General features: G+C 41.0%; 1 pseudogene across 1 annotated transcript; it reads left to right on the forward strand.

The window, feature by feature from the left end:
- Nucleotides 1–12,858: 12,858 nt before the first annotated feature.
- On the forward strand, nucleotides 12,859–15,329 carry LOC100938772 (polyadenylate-binding protein 1-like; annotated as a pseudogene). Its single transcript, XR_656310.4, has one exon. The product of XR_656310.4 is annotated as a polyadenylate-binding protein 1-like (transcript).
- Nucleotides 15,330–20,503: the final 5,174 nt, after the last annotated feature.

Below are 20,503 nucleotides of genomic sequence, written 5' to 3' on the forward strand. Positions count from 1 at the left end.
GATGTGATTTTTAAAATCATTTTGACTACTGGGTGTATAAGTGTGTTTGTGTGTGTATGTATTTATAGATGTTCTTTAAGGTACCCTTGAAAACTCTACATTATGTATGCCACATAATGACATTTCCGTCAGTGGTAGACTACATATATGATAATGGTCCCATAAGATTATAATGGAGCTGAAAAATTTCTATCGCCTAGTGATGTGATAGCCTAGTGATGACATATGTATTGCAATACATCACTCACGTGTTTGTGGTGATACTGGTGTAGAACAAATCTATTGCACTGCCAGTCAAGTAAAAGTACAGCAATTATGTCCGGTACATAATATTTAATAATGACAATAAATGACTGTGTTACTGGTTTATGTATTTACTATACTATACTTTTTACAATTTGTATTAGTTAGTTCTTGCATTGCTATAAATAAATGCCTGAGATTGAGTAATTTATAAAGAAAAGAGGTTTAATTGGCTCACAGTTCCACAGACTGTACAGGAAGCATGAAAACTTCAGGAAACTTTCAATCATGGCAGAAAGCGAAGGGGAAGCAGACATGTCTTCACATGGCCAGAGCAGAAGGAAAAGGGGGTGTGTGCTACACACTTTTAAACAACCAGACCTCACGAGCACTCACTACCAGGAAAGCAGCACCATAGGGGAAATCCACCTCCATGACCCAATCTCCTCCCGCCAGGCCCTGCCTCCAACACTGGGGATTACAATTCAACATGAGGTTTGGGTGAGGCACAGATCCAAACCATATCATCATTATTTTCGAGTGTACTGCTTTTACTTATTTAAAAAAAAAAAAAAAGAAACAGCCTCAGGCAGATCCTTCAGGAGGTATCCAGAAGAAGGCATTGCTATCAGGAGATGGCAGCTCCATGCCTATTATTGCCCCTGAAGGCCTTGTGGTGGGGTGAGATGTGGAGGTGGAAGACAGTGATGTTAATGATTCTTACTCTGTCTGGGCCGAGGCTAATGCGGGTGTTTGTGTTTTCATTTTTAACAAAAAGTAAGAAAATAAAAGTAACAAATTTTTTAAATTTTTAAATAGACTAAAGTTTATAAAATAAGGATATAAAAAGTATTTTTGTACAGCAGTACAATGTGTTTTCAGCAGTGTTATTACAAAATAATCAAAAGGTTTAAAAAGTTTATAAAGTAAAAATTTACAGTAAGCTAACATTAATTTATTTGTCAAGAAAGAAAAACATTTTTTTTTCTTTTTCTTTTTTTTTTTTTTTTTTTTGAGACGAAGTTGTTCTTATTGCCCAGGCTGGAGTGCAGTGCCATGATCTCGGCTCACTGCAACCTCTGCCTCCCAGGTTCAAGCGATTATCCTGCTTCAGCCTCCCAGGTAGCTGGGATAGCAGGCACCTGCCACCACGCTCAGCTAATTTTTTATATTTTTAGTAAAGATGGGGTTTCATCATGTTGGCCAGGCTGGTCTTGAACTCTTAACCTCAGGTGATCCACCTGCCTCGGCCTCCCAAAGTGGTGGGATTACAGGTGTGAGCCATCGCACTCAGCCAGAAAAATATTTTTTTATAAATTTAGTGTAGGTTAAATACACAGGTTTATAAAGTCTACAGTAGTTTACAGTAACATCCTAGGTCTTCACATTCACTCACCACTCACTCACTCACTCAGAGCAACTTCCAGGCATGCAAGCTCCATTCATAAAAGCTCTACACAGATGTGCCATTTTAATATTTTATATCATATTTTTACTGTGCCTTTTCTATGTTTAACTACACAAATACTTACATTTGTGTTACAATTGCCTATGGTATTCAGTACAGTGACGTGCTATACATGTAGGTTTGCACCCTAGGAGCCATAGCCTACACCATGTAGCCTAGGTGTGTAGTAGGCTGTACTATTCAGGTTTGCATAAGTACACTCTATGATGTTTGCATGACAAAATCATGTAAGGATGTGTTTCTTAGGACATATCCCTGTCATTAAGCCATGCATGGCTGTAGTTCTTTAGTATCTTCAGAAAGAATTAGAGTCCCGCTTGCTGTAAGTTGTCTGGCATATGACTTGGCATCTTAAGTGTGTCACAGGCCCTTAAATGGCTCTTCTAGCCCCACCTAGATGTCTTTTGGGCACTTAAACCACGTAACTACAACTGTATTCGTTATTGTCTTTTTCCACAATATACACACACAAACCTATTTCCTCTCAAACATTTTTAATTTCAGTAAATGGTTTCATTAGCTGTTTCCCAAGCTACAATCTGTAACATCATATTTATTCCTCCCTATTCCTCCAATTAATCACCAAATTCTGTGCCTTTTACCCCCAAGTCTTCCTAGAATAAGGCCTCTCCCTCCATCCCCACCACCTCTCCCTCATTTGCAGATTTTGTCTCATCTCAGAGGGACAACCACAATAGTGTGTCTTCCCTGCCTCTCCAACTCTCAGCACTGCCTTAGTTTCATGGGTGCAAGTTAAACATTTCCAATTTCAACAAACTTTAAATCTGAAATGTCAAGTTCATTGAAGGAAAAATGCCATGAAGGAATAATAATAGGTCAGCCTCGGTGGCTTGTGCCTTGTAATGCTGGAGTTTTGAGAGGCCAGTGCAGGAAGATCACTTAAGGACAGGAGATCAAGACCAGCCTGGGTCGCATAGTGAGACCCATCTTCACAAAAAACTTTAAATTAGTGAAGCGTTGTGCCATGCAGCTGTAGTTCCAGCTACTTGGGGGGCTGAAGCAGCAATGAGCTATGATCACACCACCGCACTCCAGTCTGGATGACAGAGTGAGATCCTGTATGAAAAAGGAAGAGGAAGAGGAAGAAGAAGAGGAGGAAGAGGAAGAGGGAGAAGGAGGAGAAGGAGAAGAAGAGGAAGAAGCAAAGGAAGAAGAAGAGGAAGAAGGAGGGGGAGGGGAGGAGAAGAAGGGGGAGGAGAAGGAGGAAGACAAGAAGGAGAGGAGGAAGAGGAAGAAGAAGGAGAAGAAGGAGGGGAAGGAGAAGAAGGAGAAGGAGACACACACATACATACTCCTAAAATAGAAATACTATCAGGTCACAATCAATTAAAGGCATCTGTGGCATTTTGTTGCCTATAACTTAAAATTACCTTTTTTTTCTTTTTGAGACATACTCACTTTTTCGCCCAAGCCGGAGTACAGTGGTGGTGCAATCTTGGCTCACTGCAACTTCTACCTCCTGGGTTCAAGCAATTCTCCTGCCTCAGCCTCCTGAGTACCCGGGATTACAGGCATGCACCACCACGCCTGGATAATTTTGTATTTTTAGTAGAGATGGAGTTTTTACCATGTTGGCCAGGCTGGTCTCAAACTCCTGACCTCAAGTGATCCACCTGCCTTAGCCTCCCAAAGTGCTGGGATTACAGGCATGGGCCACTGCACCCAGCTAAAATTAACATTTTATAAATTGTTATTCCAAGATCCTTCACAATCTGACTCCAACCTATTTCTCCAGCCTTGTCTTCTTCTACCCCTCAACAAGTGCTTCAGCTTTCCCTCATTATCTGTTCAGTAAACATGCTCTCTTAGGTATACTTTTATATAAGCTTTTTTCTCTTTCTGAAATAAAAATGTGTCATTCATACCACTATTTCAGTAGCTAAATAACAGTCATTTCATTCAGTTACTAGATATATTTCTTTGTTAGTTTACCTCCTTCCACTGTAATATAAAACTCTAGCAGAAAAGGAGCTTTGAACTTTTTTTTCACCTTTATCATGTATAAGCCACAGTAATTTTGAGTCTCTAACAAAGTAATGGAATCTACAGCATAACAAATACATCTAAACATATTTTTTGAGATATTATATTCTAAAAGTATGTTTTAATCAACATGGTGCCAGGAAGGTGTATCTACATTGTGAGTGAATTCTTATTTCACAACAGAGACTATGTTTTGTCCTAGAGGGAAAGAATGAATCAAACAACTCTCCCTTTTGATTATTTGTAACAATGAAGCTGAAGAACTTAAACAGCACCCTTGCTTTTCTTTAACACTCATACACTTAAATTGATGAAATCGGCCAGGCATGGTGACTCCCGCCTATAATCCCAGCAGTTTTAGAGGCCAAGGCAGGCAGATCGCTTGAGCCCAGGAGTTCAAGACCAGCCTGGGCAACATGGTGAAACCTAGCTCTACAAAAATACTAAAGTTAACTGGGCATGGTGGCGTATGCCCACAGTCCCAACTACTCAGGAGGCTAAGGTGGGAGGATCACTTGAGCCCAGGAGGTCGAGGCTGCAGTGAGCCATGATCATGCCACTGCACTTCACCCTAGGCAACAGAACAAGATCCTGTCTGAAAAAAAAAAAATTAAATTAATAAATTCATGAAATCTTGTACTGTTTTTCAAATTTATATTTTATTTAGGCAATTTTTTAAATAATAAGGTAATATTTTTTCAGGTAGCAAATTTCTACCACAAAAACAATTTGATGTTACTGAGATTAATTACAAATTGAAGAAACAATCAGGTGTTGTATAAAAAAATCTTACCTATGAGATATATTATTTGATCTACAAAATAATTTGAGATTTAAAGCTATAACTAGCAAGTAGAACTTCTGAAATATAAAGTTTAATACAGTATCAATAGTTTCTAACATAAGACCTTCATAAATATAAAACAACAGCTTAAATGTCTATGAAAAATCAGTATTCCCAAGCATCACCAATTATTGATAGTCATTCATTATACTTGTTACCATGAAAGCAGTAATTAAAACACTTTTTTTTTTTTTAATATGAAGTCTCACTCTGTCACCCAGGTTGGAGTGCAGTGGCACAATCTTAGTTCACTGAAACCTCCGCCTCCTGGGTTTCAGCGGTTCTCCTGCCTCAACCTCCCGAGTAGCTGGGATTACAGGTGCCCACCACCACACCTGGCTAATTTTTCTATTTTTAGTGGAGACGGATTTTCACCATGTTGGCCAGGCTGGTCTCGAACTTCTGACCTCAAGAGTTCCACCCACCTCGGCCTCCCAAAGTACTGGGATTACAGGTGACCCACTGCACCCGGCCTAAAACACTATTTTAACAGTTATAGTTATTTTATTTAAGTAAGCTAATTAGGCGAAAATGTGTCTTCTAGTTTTGTACATTCTAGTTGGGTTATTTCCTGTAGCAGAAATACAGATTTTTTTAATACGGATATTTTTAAAGCTACCAGTTGAAAGGAAACTGCATTCTTTCTTTTTGACTTGCAATCTCACTCCCTAGGAGTCCTACATAGGTGCTAGAGGTGAAGTTGTTGCCAAAGCAGCCACAGCAGGGGACAGTACGGTCTAGGCTGTTCAACTGTCGAGATGCGTTTTTGTTGAACTACATCTTATTGCAAAGATTCATATGTGTCCTGCTTTACTGTTAAAATAACTTTTTCCAAAAAGAAGCAAATTATGCAAGTGAATATAGTACATTTTTTATAGTCTAGTGTGAGGCAAACTTCCACTAAAGTTTCACTAAAACACTCCTTTTGCACAAACCTGTTGAATAGTTACTGTATTGCAGTTACTGCTCTAGGCAGCAAACCACAGTTTCTAGGACTTAATCTCATTGTCGGCCTTTAAATTTTGCAGAGTCTCTAATGTTAAAAAAAAAAAAAAGTCACACATTAACACATTAAGCACTAGAAAATCTTCTCAGATGGTGAAGCCTTTGTCCTTTAGAATACACATTTTGCCTCTTTCATTATGATAACTGGTTGTATCAATCCCAACACAAATGACAGATTCTCGGATTGTTTACTGAGAGAAGTTAGTCAAATAAGCTTCCATTTGTTGGTTGCCAAAATATCCAGATGGCTAAATTAACCTGGTATTTAAACTTATCTTCAATTCAACTATGGTTTCTATGTGTTTGTCTTGCTTGAGATAGATTTGAATTGCTTTAAATAAATTATCTATTTACCTTTCTGAGATGAAAATGGAAAACACTATTGTTGCAACTTAACTTCCTGGGTAGTGAAGCCTTGGTTTTAAAAACCACATAGCAGAAGAGGAATTCCCCTGTCAGGCTGGAGGGGCCTCACTAAACCATCACCACTTTGCTCCAAATTGGCCTCTAATTCTTTCCAGGGAGGTGCAGTTTGGGCCTAATTTTTTTTTTTTTTTTTTTTTAGACGGAGCTTCGCTCTTTCACCCAGGCTGGAGTGAAGTGGCGCAATCTCAGCTCACTGCAACCTCTGCCCCCTGGGTTCAAGCAATTCTCCTGCTTCAGCCTCCTGAGTAACTGAGATTATAGGCGTGTGCCACCACACCTGGCTACTTTCTGTATTTTTTTTTTTTTCCTTAGTAGAGATGAGGGTTTTGCCATGTTGGCCAGGCTGGTCTTGAACTCCTGACCTCAGGTGATCCACCCACCTCAGCCTCCCAAAATGCTAGGATTACAGGCGTGAGCCACCGCGCCTGGTCTTGGGCCTAAATTTTTAAAACATTCCTTGTTTGTGTTTTTCTCTCTTTGATTTACTCTCTTTTTGCAATCTGTTGTTTGAGATGCTTTATGTGTTTAAAACTTTTAAAAATTCACTGAAAACAAAACAGAAAACGTAATAATGAATCATTAACTCAGAAACACATTTCTAACTGCTGTTGACTTTTTTTTTTATTATTTCCTACCGGCTTTCTGTTCCTTCCCTTCTCTTGCTAAAACTCCAGCTAGAGTTTGTTTTAGTTGCATAAAAACTCTTCTTCAGTGAGTTTTTGCTAAGCTATACTGCTCATCTGGTCTAGATTCTGACTTTGGATATTTTGTTCATCATGGATTATTTTACATTACTTTTGGTGGTAGTAATTGCATGAAAATATCACTCACCTTGATTACTACACTGTTTGGCACCCCCTGAAGCTTGCCCCAAGGAGAGTGCTTTACTCTCAGCACCCTAGTCCTGGCCTGGTAATAAGCAACCTCAACATCTCAGTGGCGTACAAAAACAGACATGTATTTCTTGTCCTCATTACACTGAGGTTACCTGTCCGCTGCAACTGTGCAGGGCATGGCTGGGCCCTGCTCAATTTGGTCCCACATGTCTTAGTCTTTCCAAAACCCGTGAGGAAAGAGTAGCCCATCTCTGAAATATTTTATTCTCACAGTGAAGTGTCAAAACTGGACAGGACAATCATTGATGTACCTTGTGATGAGTCATGATGCCCTGGATCTCAAAGTTTCTGCCTGGAACTGGCACCCTGTCCCTTCAGCCCAGTTTCCAAAGGCCAAAGCAGTCACGGGGCAAGCCTGAACTCAAAGAGGTGGAGGTGTATACTCCATCTTCTGAAAGAGAGAAAATATTGGAAACAGTCTGAGTTACCACACCCTACTAGTGAAACCTGAAGTACAGGAGACATGGTGTTAAAGTCCTGGAGGCTATTCACAAGCATTTCAGTTCTACTCTCCTGAGCACGTGTTAGGATTACACTCAGTGGACCTCTTGGAAGCTAGGACTATCACTGTGGCTTACTTTAGCCAACAGAGTATAATGTAGGTAACATGTTTCAATCCCTGGGAGAAGCCAAAGTACGATCACCTCATTCCCTTTTTCTTCTTCTTCTTCTTCTTTTTTTTTTTTTTTTTTGAGGCAGAGTTTTGCTCTTGTTGCCCAGGCTGGAGTGCAATGGTGCAATCTTGGCTCACTGCAACCTCCACCTCCCTGGTTTAATTGATTCTCCTGCTTCAGCCTCCCAAGTAGCTGGGGTTACAGGCATGCGCCACCACGCCCAGCTAATTTTTGTATTATTAGTAGAGACAGGGTTTCACCATGTTGGTCAAGCTGGTCTTGAACTCCTGACCTCAAGTGATCCACCTGCCTCGGCCTCCCAAAGTGCTGAGATTACACGTATGAGCCACTGCACTCAGCCTCTCATTCTCTTTGTCTGCCTCACCAGTTAGGGAAGCTTGTGTCCAAGTGGACCTCAGTCAGCCTGCATCCCTGAGTGAGAAGAACCCCCCAGCAACTCACAATGAACATGAAAAATGAGATACATAAACTTTTACTGTATAAAGTCATTGCAATTTGAGGGCTGTTTGTTGTCACAGCATAACCCAGCCCATCCTGACTAGCACATTTGGCTTTCAGGGATGCTTCCCCTTATTGTCTGGCTTATGCATTTCTAGGAAATGAAAGATAATCACTCTTCTCTGATAGGTTAACCAATTCTTCTAAAATTAGTGGTCTGATAAGAAGCAGGAGATTTACATAGTCTCAAAGTATTTCCTCACAATATACTTAACTAGTTATAAAGGAAAAAACATACAAGTTTACAGTTGAGAAAGCACCAACTTAACCAAGTGATCAATACATTATCAGTAATGGGATATGGGAAGGCACAGCAAGATGGTGGAATAGAAGTCTCCACCGATCTCCTTCCCAGCCCCCACTGCAAAGACACCAATTTAACAACGGCCTACACAGAAAAGAACACCTTCATAGGAACCAAAAATCAAGTAAGCCCTCATCATACCTGAATTTAACTTTGTATTGCTGAAAGAGGCAATGAAGAGATAGAGAAAACAGTTCTGAATCATCAACGCCACCCCTCCTCATCCTGTGGCATTGGTGGCATGGTGCAAAGAGCATCTATGGGTGCTGGGGGAGTGAAAGCACAGCAATTATGAGGCATTAAACTCGGTGCTGTCCTGTTATCGCAGAAATGAAAACCAGACCAAACTCAGCTGACATCCACCCACAGAGGGAGTCTTTCAACCAGCCCTAGCCAGAGGGGAATTGCCAACCCCAGCGGTCTGAACTTGAGTTCCCACAAACCTTGCCACTAGGGCTAAAGTGCTCTAGGTCTCTAAATAAACTTGAAGGGTAGTCTAGGCCGTAGGACTGCAACTCTTGGGTGAGTCCTAGTGCTGAACTAGGCCCAGAGACCGTGGACTTGGGGGGTACATGACTTACTGAGACATTAGTTGGCATAGCAAAGGGAGTGCTGGCATCACCCCTCCCCTAACTCCAGGCTGCCCAGCTTGCAGCTCCAAAAGGACCCCTTCCTTCCACTTGAGGTGAGGGAAGAACCACGAGGACTTCGTCTTGAATCTTGGATGCCAGGTCAGCCACAGCAGGACAAAGCATCAGAGTCATGAGGCCCCTGTTCCAGGCCGTAGCTCCTGAACAACATTTCTAGATGTGCCCTGGGCCAGAAGGGAACCCACTGTTTTGAAGGGAAGGATCCAGTCCTGGTAGCATTCATCACCTGCTAACTGAAGAGCCCCCCGGGCTCTGAATAACCACCAGTTATACCGAGGTACTACATCAAGGGCCTTGGTGAACCTCTGGAACTTGCTGGCTTCAGGTGAGACTCAGCATATTACCAGCTGTGGTAGCTACAGGGAAAAACTCCTTCTGCTTGAGAAAAGCAGAGGAAAACGTGAAGGGGACGTTGTCTTGCACCTTAGGTAACAGCACAGCCACAGCTGGATAGAGCACCCAGTTGGCTCATGAGGTCCCCAATTCTAGGACTTGATTCTTGGTGGGCATTTCTGGACCTGCCCTGGGCCAAGAGGAGAACACCACCATGAAGGGTGAGTCCCAGGCCAGGGACCATCCAAAAAAAAAAGCTGACTTAAGAGCCCTTGAGCCTTAAGGGAACATTTGCAGTAGTCTGGCCCAGACAGTGAACCTCTGGGACTTGCTGGCTTCAGGTGAGACAATAAACACTTAACTCTTCAATGCCCACATACAAGCAAACATCCTTAAGTATCAAGACACTCTAGGAAAATGTGACTTCACCAAATAAACTAAATAAAGCAGTGGGAACCAATTCTGGAAAAACAGAGATATGTGAATGTTCAGATGAAAAATTCAAAATAGCTGTGTTGAAGACACTCAAAGAAATTCAAGATAACACAGAGAAGGAATTCAGAATTCAATTCTATAAGAAAAATTTAACAAAGAGATTGAAATAAGAAGAATCAAGCAGAAATTCTGCAGCTGAAAAATGCAATTGGCACACTGAAGAATACATTAGAGGCCTTTAATAGCAGAATGAATCACGCAGAAGAAAGAATTAGTGAGCATGAAAACAGCTATTTGAAAATACACAGTCAGAAAAGACAAAAGAAAAAAATAATAAAAAACAGTGAAGCATCCCTAAAGGATCTAGAAAATAGCCTCAAAAGGGAAAATCTAAGAGTTATTGGCCTTAAAAAGGAGGTAGAGAGACAGGGGTAGAAAGTTTATTCAAAAGGATAATAACAGAGAACTTCCCAAACATAGAGAAAGATATAAATATCCAAGTACAAGAAGATTACAGAACACCAAGCTGATTTAACCCAAAGATGACTACCTTAAGGAATTTAATAATCAAACTCCCACGGGTCAAGGATAAAGAAAGGATCCTAAAAGCAGCAAGAGAAAAGAAACAAATAACATACAATGGAGCTCTAATACATCTGGCAGCAGACTTTTCAGTGAAAATCTTACAGGCCAAGGGACAGTGGCATGACATATTTAAAATGCTGAATAAAAAAAATAGTTTTACCCTAGAATAGTATATCCAGTCCAAACATCCTTTAAATATGGAGGATAAATAAAGACTTTCCCAGACAAACAAAAACTGAGGGATTTCATCAATACCAGACCTGTCCTACAAGAAATGCTAAAGAGAGTTCTTCAATTTCAAAGAAAAGGTACAAAACTCACTGGTAATAGTAAGTACATGGAGAAACACAGACTATGATAACACTGTAACTGTGGTGTGTAAACTACTCTTATCATAAGCAGAAAGATTAAATGATGAATCAATCAAAAATAATAACTATGACAACTTTTTAAGACATGAACAGTACAATAAGATATAAATAGAAACAACAAAAAATTAAAAAGGGGGGATGAAGTTAGGGTGTAAACTTTTTATTAGGTTTCTTTTTGCTTGTTTATACAAACAGTGATAAGTTTTTATCAGCTTAAAATAATGGGTTATAAGATAGTATTTGCAAGCCTCGTGGTAATCTCAAATGAAAAAACATACCATGAATACACAAAAAACAAACAGCAAGGAACTAAATCATATCACCAGAGAAAATAACATTTACTAAGGGAAAACAGAAAGAAAAGAAAGAAAGAAGACCACAAAACAGCCAGAAAACAAATAACAAAATTGCAAAAGTAAGTTCTTACTTATCAATAATAACATTGAATGTAAATTCTCCAATGGACTAACCTCTCCAATCAAAAGACATAGAGTAGATAAACGGATAAAAAAATAAGACCCACTGATCTGTTGCTTACAAGAAAGACACTTCACCTACAAAGACACACATAGACTGAAAATAAAGGGATAGAAAGATATTCCCCGCCAATAAAAACCAAAAAAGAGCAGGAGTAGCTATACTTATAACAGACAAAATCGATTTCAAGACAAATCTATAAGAAGAGACAAAGAAGGTCACTATATAAGGATAAAGGAGTCAGTTCAGCAAAAGGATATAACAATTTTAAATGTATATGTACCCAACACTGGAGCACTCAGATATATAAAGTAAATATTATTAGAGCTAAAGAGAGAGATAGTTCCCAATATGATAATACCTGAAGACTTCAACACCCCACTTTCAGCACTGGACAGATCTTCCAGATAGAAAATTAATGAATTGGACCTAATCTGCATTATAAAACAAATGGATCTAATAGATATTTACAGAATATTTCATCCAATGGCTGCAGAATACACATTATTTTCCTCAGCACATAGATTATTCTCAAGAATAGACCATCTATTAGGTCACAAAATAAGTCTTAAAACATTAAAAAAAAAAAAAAAACTGGGCCGGGTGCAGTCGCTCATGCCTGTAGCCCAACACTTTGGGAGGCCGAGGCAGGCAGATCACAAGGTCACGAGTTTGAGACCAGCCTGGCCAACATAGTGAAACCCCATCTCTACTAAAAATTCAAAAACTAGCCAGGCATGGTGGAACACACCTGTAGTCCCCACTACTTGGGAGGCTGAGGCAAGGGAGTCACTCGAACCCAAGAGGCAGAGGTTGCAATGAGTTGAGATCATGCCACTGCACTCCAGCCTGGGTGACAGACTCAGACTCGGTCTAAAAAAAACCTGAAATAATATCAAGCATTTTCTCTGACCACAATGAAACAAAACTAGAAATTAATAACAAGAGGAATTTTGGAAACTATGCAAACACATGGAAATTAAACAATATACTCCTGAACTACCAGGGGATCAATGAAGTAATTAAAAAGGAAATTGAAATATTTATTGAATCAAATGATAATGGAAACACAACATACCAAAACCTATGCGATACAGCAAAAGCAGTACTAAGAGGGAATTTTATAGCTACAAGTGCCTACACCAGAAAAAAAGAAAAACTGGCCGGGCGTGGTGGCTCACGCCTGTAATCCCAGCACTTTGGGAGGACTACGCGGACAGATCACCTGAGGTCAGGAGTTCCATACCAGCCTGGCCAACATGGTGAAACCCCCTCTCTATTGAAAATACAAAAATTAGCCCCTTCTTCCCAGCGGTTAGTGCTGAGAGTGCGGAGTGTGTGCTCCAGGCTCGGAACATCCATTTATTATTTTAAAAAAAATCTAAAAAAATATTTTAAAAACTTCCCCACAATTTACAAAAAATCCGCCTCTCCCCTGCCGTAGACTTTTATTTTTTTTTTTCTTCCTCTTTTATAAAATAACCCCTTGAAGCAGCCGAGGCCGAATCGCCCGCCCGCAGCAGCTCCAAAAAGGAACCAAGAGACCGAGGGCTTCCCGCTGCCCGGACTGACACCTCCACCCTCGCCTGCAGCCAGCGGCAGCGGATCAACACCGTTCCGGGGCGGTTGAGTAGTTATCGATTCCGGGTGATTTTTGTCCCTCTGCGCTTGCGCTTGCCCCCGCTCATCTCCCCCCGGCTTCGGCCCTCAGCTCCCGCCCCCAGCCCCGGCATTCGCTCTCCTCCTCTCACGGAAAGGTCGCGGCCTGTGGCCCTGCGGGCAGCCGTGCCGAGATGAACCCCAGTGCCCCCAGCTACCCCACGTCATCGCTGTACGTAGGGGACCTCCATCCCGACGTGACCGAGGCGATGCTCTACGAGAAGTTCAGCCCGGCCGGGCCCCTCGTCTCCATCCGGGTCTGCAGGGACATGATCACCCGCGGCTCCTTGGGGTACGCGTATGTGAACTTCCAGCAGCCGGCGGACGCGGAGCATGCTGTGAACACTATGAATTTTGATGTTATAAAGGGCAAGCCAGTACGTATCGTGTAGTCTCAGCGTGATCCATCACTTCGCAAAAGTGGAGTGGGCTACATATTCATTAAAAATCTGGACAAATCCATTGATAATAAAGCACTGTATGATACATTTTCTGCTTTTGGTAACATCCTTTCATGTAAGGTGGGCTGTGATGAAAATGATTCCAAGGGCTATGGATCTGTACACTTTGAGACACAGGAAGCAGCTGAAAGAGCCATGGAAAAAATGAATGGAATGCTCCTAAATGATCGCAAAGTATTTGTTGGACGATTTACGTCTCATAAAGAACGAGAAGCTGAACTTGGAGCTACGCGAAAGAGTTCACCAATGTTTACATCAAGAATTTTGGAGAAGACATGGATGATGAGCGCCTTAAGGTTCTCTTTGGCAAGTTTGGTCCTGCCTTAAATGTGAAGGTAATGACTGATGAAAGTGGAAAATCCAAAGGATTTGGATTTGTAAGCTTTGAAAGGCTTGAAGATGCACAGAAAGCTGTGGATGAAATGAATGGAAAGGAGCTCAATGGAAAACAAATTTATGTTGGTAGAGCTCAGAAAAAAGTGGAACGGCAGACAGAACTTAAGCGCAAATTTGAACAGATGAGGCAAGATAGGATCACCAGATACCACAGTGTTAATCTTTATGTGAAAAATCTTGATGATGGCATTGATGATTAACGTCTCCGGAAAGAGTTTTCTCCATTTGGTACAATCACTAGTGCAAAGGTTATGATGGAGGGTGGTCGCAGCAAAGGGTTTGGTTTTGTATGTTTCTTCTCACCAGAAGAAGCCACTAAAGCAGTTACAGAAATGAATGGTAGAGTTGTGGCCACAAAGCCATTGTATGTTGCTTTAGCTCAGCGTAAAGAAGAGTGCCAGGCTCACCTCACTAACCAGTATATGCAAAGAATGGCAAGTGTACGAGCTGTGCCCAACCTTGTAATCAACCCCTACCAGCCAGCACCTCCTTCAGGTTACTTCATGGCAGCTAACCCACAGACTCAGAACGGTGCTGCCTACTATCCTCCTAGCCAAATTGCTCAACTAAGACCAAGTCCTCGCTGTACTGCTCAGGGTGCCAGACCCCATCCATTCCAAAATATGCCCAGTGCTATCTGCCCAGCTGCTCCTAGACCACCATTTAGTACTATGAGACCAGCTTCTTCACAGGTTCCACGAGTCGTGTCAACACAGTGTGTTGCTAACATATCAACACAGACAATGGGTCCACATCCTGCAGCTGCTGCTGCTGCTGCAACTCCACATTATAACTATGCTGCGGGAGTTCGCAGTCCTCAGAAACATCTTAATGCACAGCCACAAGTTACAATGCAACAGCCTGCTGTTCATGTACAACAGGAACCTTTGACTGCTTCCATGTTGGTATCTGCCCCTCCTCAAGAGCAAAAGCAAATGTTGGGTGAACGGCTGTTTCCTCTTATTCAAGCCATGCACCCTACTCTTGCTGGTAAAATCACTGGCATGTTGTTGGAGATTGGTAATTCAGAACTTCTTCATATGCTGGAGTCTCCAGAGTCACTCCGTTCTAAGGTTGATGAAACTGTAGCTGTACTACAAGCCCACCAAGCTGAAGAGGCTGCCCAGAAAGCAGTTAACAGTGCCACGGGTGTTCCAACTGTTTAAAATTGATCAGGGACCATGAAAAGAAACTTGTGCTTCACAGAAGAAAAATATCTAAACATTGAAAAATGTAAATATTATGGAAAAAACATTGCAAAATGTAAAATAAATTTAAAAAGGAAAAGAAACTTTGAACCTTATGTACCGAGCAAATGCCAGGTCTAGCAAACATAGTGCTAGTCCTAGATTACTTATTGATTTAAAAATTTTAAAAAAACACAAAATAGTAAAATATGAAAACCAATTAATGTTTTATAGACTCTGGGAAAAAGAATTTTCAGCAAAGTGCAAAAATTTAAAGCATTCCTTTCTTTAATTTTGTAATTCTTTACTGTGGAATAGCTCAAAATGTCAGTTCTGTTTTAAGTAACAGAATTGATAACTGAGCAAGGAAATGTAATTTGGATTATAAAATTATTGCTTTAATAAAAATTCCTTAAACGGTGAAAAAAATAATAATAATAAAATACAAAAATTAGCCTGGCATAGTGGCACGCGCCTGTAATCCCAGCTACTCAGGAGACTGAGGCAGGAGAATTTCTTCAACCTGGGAGGCAGAGGTTGCAGTGAGCTGAGATCACATCATTGTGCTTCAGCCTGGGCGACAGAGCAAGACTCCATCTCAAAAAAGAAGGAAGGAAGGGAGGCGGGGAGGGGAGGGGAGGGGAGAGGAGGCAGAAGGGTGTTTGAGGGCATATGCTTTTTTCTCTCCACTAAATGAGGAACATAATATCACCCTGAAATTCCACTCCATTTTGTTAACCGTGTGCAGAGGATTTCGCTTTTAAAATACATATGTTAAGGAACAGGCAACAGAGATTGTCCCTTAGGCGGGAAGCTGATGTGTAAAACAGACTCTTTTCCCTCACTGTATACATTTTAATACTGCATGAATTTTGCATCATATGCTTGTATCTCTCAATTAATTGTAAAGCCAACAAAATCTTGGCTCAACTTAATGGATAACAAAAGTAATAGAGGGACCCTTTGACTTATATATGGCTATTATCTTCCCCATATATTTTGTTATCCCAATATACTTTGCACCGTAGCAAGGAATACATGTGATCATTTCAGCAGTTACAAAAGATCGCAAAAATTAGGGGAGAAAGGAGGAAAGGTAGGAAGGGAGGGAGGGAAGAACAGAAAGGAAAGGAATAAAATATAGGCTGGTATAATAAAGTTGATGCCGAGCGTGGTGGCTCACACCTGTAATCACAACACCTTGGGAGGTCAAAGAGGGCAGATCACTTGAACCCAGGAGTTCTGAGACCAGCCTGGATAACATGGAGAAACCCCATCTCTACAAAATTACAAAAATTCGCTGGGCATGGTGGCGCACACCTGCAGTCCCAGCTACTCAGGAGGCTGAGGTGGGAGGATCACTTGAGCCCAGGAGGTTAAGGCTGCGGTGAACCGTGATTGCACCACCACACTCCAGCTTTTTGAAACAGACCCTGTCTCAAATATAATAATAATATGGCTGGGCGTGGTGGCTTACGCCTGTAATCCCAGCACTTTGGGAGGCCGAGATGGGTGTATCATTTGAGGTCAGGAGTTCAAGACCAGGCTGACCAACATAGTGAAACCCTGTTTCTACTAAAAATACAAAAAATTAGCTGGGAGTGGTGGCATGTGCCTGTAATACCAGCTACTCAGGAGGCTGAGGCAGGAGAATCGCTTGAACCCAGGAGGTGGAGGTTACAGTGAGTCGAGATCATGCCACTGTACTCCAACCTGGGCTACAGAGCAAAACTCTGTCCAAAAAATTAAAATTAAAATAATAGTAATGCAAAGTTGGTGATTTGTGCTGAGCCAGTTTCTCTTTCAGGGGAAAAACATCACATCAGAAAACTAGATAAATACTATGATTAAAAGGTATGAAATAGAATTTGATAAAAAGACATCAGATAGTCAAGGGTAAATCTTCAATTGATAACAATATTTTTAAATGCTTTGTGGAAGGAAATTCCATGTCACAAAGACTTAGAAAAAAAGAGAAGGAAAACAAGCCTATCACGTGTATCTATCTATATCTCTAGCCATATCTCCATCTCTCTATCATCCATCTACCTGTCTATATTTATATACCTATGGCAGATAGATATGTCTAGATTAAATAGTTAGGTAAATAGATAAAAAGATATTAATTTGAAGTCTTTATGTACTAAATACCATTTGATAGTTTTGGTTACAAAATAGAAATACAGAAACAGAAGTCATTTATTGTATTATGCCATGGAAAGTGGACGACTCTCATGCTGCAAGTGCAGTCTATGTCCGAAAGAGGGCGTAGTGAAATCACAGATAGCATCATGGCTTTTCTGACTTTTTGCTTCTGATATTTCCCAACTTAAGAGCCAGAGGAGAGTAGGGAACTGGGAAAGAAGAGTTTCAGCTGTTGGATGAACAGATCTTTGGAGTAAGCAGTTGTCTCGCACACTGCAGCTTTAGAGCCATTGAGCAGAACACCCAGCCACCAATGCCCTTCTGTGATTTCCTAAGTCCTTTCCTTCAACCTAAGAATTAAATACTTGTAAACATTCAATAATTATCAAGATGATATCCTTGTTGCTAGAAGCTTTTACTTCTTCTTAAATGAACTGGTTAGAATCTAAAATATGTTCATTGTTAAATAAACTGGTTAGAATCTAAAATGTATTCATTGTTTAATGAAAAAATGGGTTCATATTCTTGACATTTGATTGCTAAATCAGAAACAAAAAGTAGGACATGTTGGCTGAATGTGGTGGCACATGCCTGCAATCTCAGCATTTTGGAAGGCCAGGGCAGGAGGATGACTTGGCGTCAGGAGACGGAGACCATCCTGGCCAACATAGTGAAACCCCGTCTCTACTAAAAATACAAAACTTAGCTGGGCATAGTGGCAGGCACCTGTAATGCCAGCTACTCGGGAGGCTGAGACAGGAGAATCGCTTGAAACCAGGAGGCAGAGGTTGCAATGAGCCGAGATCACGCCACTGCACTCCAGTCTGGGCAACAGAGTGAGACTCCGTCTCAAAAAAAAAAAAAAAGTAGGAAGTGTTTGTCAAAAGAGCCATGTTAAAGTTTCTCAGAGTTTCAATAGCTTTAAATTATTCTTCACATGAAAAGACAAATATTATTACTTAGATTTTATTAAGTGATACATTCATGATACATTTTATTAAATAATACATTCATGAGTTCCTCATGTAAATTTCACTTAAAGATACTTAAATTTAATAAATACTACTTAAATAACCATCAAGGCCTATGGGGGTTCAATTACATTTTCACATTGGCGTTGTCCTGCATGTCAGGTCTGTATCTTATATAGTTCCACATTATCCAGACAATTCAAGGAACAGGAAAGGCAGATGGCCAATAAACATATGTAAACATGTTCATCCTTTCTAGTAATCAGGGAAATGCACATTAAAATAAAAAGGAGAAGCCATTTATACTCATCATATTGGCAAAAATTTTAAAGTCAAATTTGAATTTGTAGGAAAATGGACGCCTTCATGCATTGCCAGAGGAGGTTAAATTGGTAGAACCACTTTGGAGAGCAATTTAGTCCATATAATGAAGTTAATGATGCATACTCCCTACAATCCAGCAATTCCACTCCCCTTCAGTTAAAAACCTGGCTGCACATTAGATTCATTATCCCAATGGGCTATCAACCCATTGGCCTATTAAGAAAATCTTTTTGTTTCTTTTGAGGCAGGGTCTTGCCCTTTTGCCCAGGCTGGAGTACAGTGGCACAATCAATACCCACTGAAGCCTTGACCTCCTGAGCTCAAGCGATCTTTCCACTTTAACCTCCTGAGTAGCTCAGACTACAGGCGCATGTCACCATGCCTGGCTGGCTTTTAAATTTTTTGTAGAGATGAGGTCTTGCTATGTTGCCCAGGCTGGCCTTGAACTCCTGGGCTCAAGTGATACTCCCAGCTTGGCCTCTCAAAATGCTGGGATTGCAGGTGTGAGCCACTGTGCCCGGCCCCTATGAGAAATTCTTGCACATGTACATAGAAAACAAATTCAAAAATTTTCATAACATTGCTTATAACAAAAAATATGGAAATAATGTCCATCAACAGGAGTATAGAGGAACAAAATGTTGTGTAGTCATTCAACAGAAAACAAATAAAACTGTACAAAATACTGGCACATGCTGCGTGATTGAATCTCCCAAATACAATTTTGAGAAGTAATAGGCAAAGAACACATACAGTGGAATTCTACATAGCAATTAAAATGAATAAACTAAACCTGTAAATAAACTTACACAGCAATTAAAATGAATAAACTAAACCTATAAATCCTGTGCTAGTTTTCTACAGCTTCTATTTAAAAAGTTACCAGGCCAGGTGTGGTGGTTCATGCCTGTAATCCCAGCACTTTGGGAGGCTGAGGCGGGTAGATCACCTAAGGTCAGAAGTTTGAGACCAGCCTGGCCAACATGGTGAACCCCCATCTCTACTAAAAATACAAAAATTAGCTGGGCGTGGTCGTGGGTGCCTGTAATCCCAGCTACTTGGGAAGCTGAGGCAGGAGAATCACTTGAACCCAGGAGGTGGAGGTTGCAGTGAGCTGAGATTGTGCCATTGCACTCCAGCCTGGGTGACAAGAGCAAAACGCCATCTCAAAAAAAGAAAAAAAAAGTTACCATAGGCCAGGGGCAGTGGCTCACATTTGTAATTCTAGCACTTTGGAAGGCCAAGGTAGGAGGATCACTTGAACCCAGGCCTTCAAGGCCAACCTGGGCAACATGGCAAGACCTTGTTTCTACCAAAAGGAAAAAAACTAGCCAGGCATGGTGGTGCATGCCTGTAGTCCCAGCTACTCAGGAGGCTGAGGTGGAAGGATTGCTAGAGTCCAGGAGTTCAAGGCTGCAGTAAGCCATGTTCACACCACTGCACTCCAGCCTGGTCCACAGAGAAAGACCCTGTCTCAAAAAAAATTACTGAAAACTTAATGGCTTGAAACAATACAAATTTCTTCTCTTACCTTTCTAGAGATTCGAAATCCAAAATGGCACTCACTGAGCTAAAATCAAAATGTCAGTAGGACTGTTGTGTTTTTAATGTGTCCCTCAAGAAGTAAGTGTTAGAAACTTAATCTCCAATGCAATAGAGTCAGGAGGTGGGACCTAATAGGAAGTGTTTAGATCATAAGGGCTCCACCCTCATGAATAGGGTAATGCAGATGAGAACAGGGCTTGAGGCTGTGAATTCTCTCTCTCTCTCTCTCACTCTCTCTCTTTGTCTTTCACCCCTCATGCCCTTTCATGTCCCATCATGGCATGACACAGCCAGAGGCCCTTGCCAGATGCCAGGCCTTTTGATCTTGGACTTTCCAGCCTTCATGACTATGAGAAATAAATTTCCTTTATTTATATATTACACAATCTGTGCTATTCTGTTATAGCAACACAAAATGGACTAAGACAGCTGTATTTCTTCCTGAGGGCTATATGGGATAATTCATATCTTTGTTTTATTCAACTTCTAGATGCTACCTGCCTTCCTTGGCTTGTGGCTTCTCCTTTCATCTTCAAAGCCAGCAATTCCATCTGCAACCTTAATTCCCCTTTGCCATATAAGGTAACATATTCACAATGCAGGGCAAAAATAATAATAATAATTTCCCTCTACCCTCTTAG

Source organism: Pongo abelii, chromosome 10 (genome assembly GCF_028885655.2).
Source record: "Pongo abelii isolate AG06213 chromosome 10, NHGRI_mPonAbe1-v2.0_pri, whole genome shotgun sequence".
In the NCBI taxonomy this organism is placed as follows: domain Eukaryota; kingdom Metazoa; phylum Chordata; class Mammalia; order Primates; family Hominidae; genus Pongo; species Pongo abelii.